Raw genomic sequence first — 5,938 nt, 5'->3', positions numbered from 1 at the left:
ACGAAGCAGACAACGACGGAGAAAGACGACAACGACCAAGAAAGACGACAACGACTGAGAAAGACGACAACGAAGCAGACAACGACGGAGAAAGACGACAACGACGGAGAAAGATGACAACGAAGCAGACAACGACGGAGAAAGACGACAACGAAGCAGACAACTATGGAGAAAGACGACAACGACGGAGAAAGACGACCACGAAGCAGACAACGACGGAGAAAGACGACAACGAATCAGACAAAAATGGAGAAAGACGACAACGACGGAGAAAGACGACAACGAAGCAGACAACGACAGAGAAAGACGACAACGACGGAGAAAGACGACAACGGCGGAGAAAGACGATAGCGACGGAGAACGACGACAACGACGGAGAAAGACGACAACGAAGCAGACAACGACGGAGAAAGACGACAACGACGGAGAAAGACTACAATGACGGAGAAAGACGACAACGAAGCAGACAACGACGGAGAAAGACGACAACGACGGAGAAAGACGACAACGACGGAGAAAGACTATAGCGACGGAGAAAGACGACAACGACGGAGAAAGATGACAACGAAGCAGACAAAGACGGAGAAAGACGACAACGACGGAGAAAGACTACAACGACAGAGAAAGACGACAACGAAGCAGACAACGGCGGAGAAAGACGACAACGAATAAGACAACGACGGACAAAGACGACAACGAAGCAGACAAAGACGGAGAAAGACGTCAACGATGCAGACAACGATGGAGAAAGACGACAACGAAGCAGACAACGACGGAGAAAGACGGCAACGACGGAGAAAGATGACAAGGAAGCAGACAACGACGGAGAAAGACGACAACGAAGCAGACAAAAATGGAGAAAGACGACAACGACGGAGAAAGACGACAAGGAAGCAGACAACGACGGAGAAAGACGACAACGACGGAGAAAGACGACAACGGCGGAGAAAGACGATAGCGACGGAGAAAGACGACAACGACGGAGAAAGACGACAACGAAGCAGACAACGACGGAGAAAGACGACAACGACGGAGAAAGACGACAACGACGGAGAAAGACTATAGCGATGGAGAAAGACGACAACGAAGGAGAAAGATGACAACGAAGCAGACAAAGACGGAGAAAGACGACAACGACGGAGAAAGACTACAACGACGGAGAAACACGACAACGAAGCAGACAACAACGGAGAAAGACGACAACGAATAAGACAACGACGGACAAAGACGACAACGAAGCAGACAAAGACGGAGAAAGACGTCAACGATGCAGACAACGACGGAGAAAGAAGACAACGAAGCAGACAACGACGGAGAAAGACGGCAACGACGGAGAAAGACGACAAGGAAGCAGACAACGACGGAGAAAGACGAAAACGAAGCAGACAAAAATGGAGAAAGACGACAACGACGGAGAAAGACGACAACGAAGCAGACAACGACAGAGAAAGACGACAACGACCGAGAAAGACGACAACGGCGGAGAAAGACGATAGCGACGGAGAAAGACGACAACGAAGGAGAAAGACGACAACGAAGCAGACAACGACGGAGAAAGACGACAACGAAGCAGACAACGACGGAGAAAGACGACAACGACGGAGAAAGACGAAAACGACGGAGAAAGACGACAACGAAGCAGACAATGACGGAGAAAGACGACAACAACGGAGAAAGACGACAAGGAAGCAGACAACGACGGAGAAAGACGACAACGACGGAGAAAGACGACAACGAAGCAGACAACGACGGAGAAAGACGACAACGACGGAGAAAGACGACAACGAAGCAGACAACGACGGAGAAAGACGACAACGACGGAGAAAGACTATAGAGACGGAGAAAGACGACAACGAAGGAGAAAGATGACAACGAAGCAGACAAAGACGGAGAAAGACGACAACGACGGAGAAAGACTACAACGACGGAGAAACACGACAACGAAGCAGACAACGACGGAGAAAGACGACAACGAATAAGACAACGACGGACAAAGACGACAACGAAGCAGACAAAGACGGAGAAAGACGTCAACGATGCAGACAACGACGGAGAAAGAAGACAACGAAGCAGACAACGACGGAGAAAGACGGCAACAACGGAGAAAGACGACAAGGAAGCAGACAACGACGGAGAAAGACGACAACGAAGCAGACAATGACGGAGAAAGACGACAACGACGGAGAAAGACGACAACGACGGAGAAAGACGACAACGACGGAGAAAGACGACAAGGAAGCAGACAACGACGGAGAAAGACGACAACGAAGCAGACAACGACGGAGAAAGACGACAACGACCAAGAAAGACGACAACGACTGAGAAAGACGACAACGAAGCCGACAACGACGGAGAAAGATGACAACGACGGAGAAAGATGACAACGAAGTAGACAACGACGGAGATAGACGACAAAGAAGCAGACAACGACGGAGAAAGACGACAACGACGGAGAAAGACGACAACGAAGCAGACAACGTCGGAGAAAGACGACAACGACGGAGAAAGACGACCACGAAGCAGACAACGACGGAGAAAGACGACAACGAAGTAGACAAAAATGGAGAAAGACGACAACGACGGAGAAAGACGACAACGAAGCAGACAACGACAGAGAAAGACGACAACGACGGAGAAAGACGACAATGAAGCAGACAACGACGGAGAAAGACGACAACGACGGAGAAAGACTACAATGACGGAGAAAGACGACAAGGAAGCAGACAACGACGGAGAAAGACGACAACGACGGAGAAAGACGAAAACGACGGAGAAAGACGACAACGAAGCAGACAATGACGGAGAAAGACGACAACAATGGAGAAAGAATACAAGGAAGCAGACAACGACGGAGAAAGACGACAACGACGGAGAAATACGACAACGAAGCAGACAACGACGGAGAAAGACGACAACGACGGAGAAAGACGACAACGAAGCAGACAACGACGGAGAAAGACGACAACGACGGAGAAAGACGACAACGAAGCAGACAACGACGGAGAAAGACGACAACGAAGTAGAAAGACGACAACGACGGAGAAAGACAACAACGATGTAGACAACGACGGAGAAAGACGACAACGACAGAGAAAGACGACAACGAAGCAGACAATGACGGAGAAAGACGACAACGACGGAGAAAGACGACAAGGAAGCAGACAACGACGGAGAAAGACGACAACGACGGAGAAAGATGACAACGACGGAGAAAGATGACAACGAAGCAGACAACGACGGAGAAAGACGACAACAAAGTAGAAAGACAACAACGACGGAGGAAGAAGACAACGACGGAGAAAGACGACAAGGAAGCAGACAACGACGGAGAAAGATGACAACGAAGCAGACAACGACGGAGAAAGACGACATTGACCAAGAAAGACGACAACGACTGAGAAAGACGACAACGAAGCAGACAACGACGGAGAAAGACGACAACGACGGAGAAAGACGACAACGAAGCAGACAACGATGGAGAAAGACGACAACGACGGAGAAAGACTACAATGACGGAGAAAGACGACAACGAAGCAGACAACGACGGAGAAATACGACAACGACGGAGAAAGACGAAAACGACGGAGAATGACGACAACGAAGCAGACAATGACGGAGAAAGACGACAACAACGTAGAAAGACGACAAGGAAGCAGACAACGACGGAGAAAGACGACAACGACGGAGAAAGACGACAACGAAGCAGACAACGACGGAGAAAGACGACAACGACGGAGAAAGACGACAACGAAGCAGACAACGACGGAGAAAGACGACAACGACGGAGAAAGACGACAACGACGGAGAAAGACTATAGCGACGGAGAAAGACGACAACGACGGAGAAGGATGACAACGAAGCAGACAAAGACGGAGAAAGACGACAACGACGGAGAAAGACTACAACGACGGAGAAAGACGACAACGAAGCAGACAACGACGGAGAAAGACGACAACGAATAAGACAACGACGGACAAAGACGACAACGAAGCAGACAAAGACGGAGAAAGACGTCAACGATGCAGACAACGACGGAGAAAGACGACAACGAAGCAGACAACGACGGAGAAAGACGGCAACGACGGAGAAAGACGACAAAGAAGCAGACAACGACGGAGAAAGACGACAACAAAGCAGACAATGACGGAGAAAGACGACAACGACGGAGAAAGACGACAACGACGGAGAAAGACGACAACGAAGCAGACAACGACGGAGAAAGACGACAACGAAGTAGAAAGACGACAACGACGGAGAAAGACAACAACGATGTAGACAACGACGGAGAAAGACGACAACGACGGAGAAAGACGATAACGAAGCAGACAACGACGGAGAAAGACGACAACGACGGAGAAAGACGACAAGGAAGCAGACAACGACGGAGAAAGACGACAACGACGGAGAAAGATGACAACGACGGAGAAAGATGACAACGAAGCAGACAACGACGGACAAAGACGACAACAAAGTAGAAAGACAACAACGTCGGAGAAAGACGACAACGACGGAGAAAGACGACAAGGAAGCAGACAACGAAGGAGAAAGTTGACAACGAAGCAGACAACGACGGAGAAAGACGACAACGACCAAGAAAGACGACAACGACTGAGAAAGACGACAACGAAGCAGACAACGACGGAGAAAGACGACAACGACGGAGAAAGATGACAACGAAGCAGACAACGACGGAGAAAGACGACAACGAAGCAGACAACTATGGAGAAAGACGACAACGACGGAGAAAGACGACCACGAAGCAGACAACGACGGAGAAAGACGACAACGAATCAGACAAAAATGGAGAAAGACGACAACGACGGAGAAAGACGACAACGAAGCAGACAACGACAGAGAAAGACGACAACGACGGAGAAAGACGACAACGGCGGAGAAAGACGATAGCGACGGAGAACGACGACAACGACGGAGAAAGACGACAACGAAGCAGACAACGACGGAGAAAGACGACAACGACGGAGAAAGACTACAATGACGGAGAAAGACGACAACGAAGCAGACAACGACGGAGAAAGACGACAACGACGGAGAAAGACGACAACGACGGAGAAAGACTATAGCGACGGAGAAAGACGACAACGACGGAGAAAGATGACAACGAAGCAGACAAAGACGGAGAAAGACGACAACGACGGAGAAAGACTACAACGACAGAGAAAGACGACAACGAAGCAGACAACGGCGGAGAAAGACGACAACGAATAAGACAACGACGGACAAAGACGACAACGAAGCAGACAAAGACGGAGAAAGACGTCAACGATGCAGACAACGATGGAGAAAGACGACAACGAAGCAGACAACGACGGAGAAAGACGGCAACGACGGAGAAAGATGACAAGGAAGCAGACAACGACGGAGAAAGACGACAACGAAGCAGACAAAAATGGAGAAAGACGACAACGACGGAGAAAGACGACAAGGAAGCAGACAACGACGGAGAAAGACGACAACGACGGAGAAAGACGACAACGGCGGAGAAAGACGATAGCGACGGAGAAAGACGACAACGACGGAGAAAGACGACAACGAAGCAGACAACGACGGAGAAAGACGACAACGACGGAGAAAGACTACAATGACGGAGAAAGACGACAACGAAGCAGACAACGACGGAGAAAGACGACAACGACGGAGAAAGACGAAAACGACGGAGAAAGACGACAACGAAGCAGACAATGACGGAGAAAGACGACAACAACGGAGAAAGACGACAACGAAGCAGACAACGACGGAGAAAGACGACAACGACGGAGAAAGACGACAACGAAGCAGACAACGACGGAGAAAGACGACAACGACGGAGAAAGACGACAACGACGGAGAAAGACTATAGCGACGGAGAAAGACGACAACGACGGAGAAAGATGACAACGAAGCAGACAAAGACGGAGAAAGACGACAACGACGGAGAAAG

Source organism: Gallinula chloropus (assembly GCF_964237585.1).
Source record: "Gallinula chloropus genome assembly, contig: HAP1_SCAFFOLD_37, whole genome shotgun sequence".
NCBI lineage: Eukaryota > Metazoa > Chordata > Aves > Gruiformes > Rallidae > Gallinula > Gallinula chloropus.
This window is presented reverse-complemented; position numbering follows the sequence as displayed.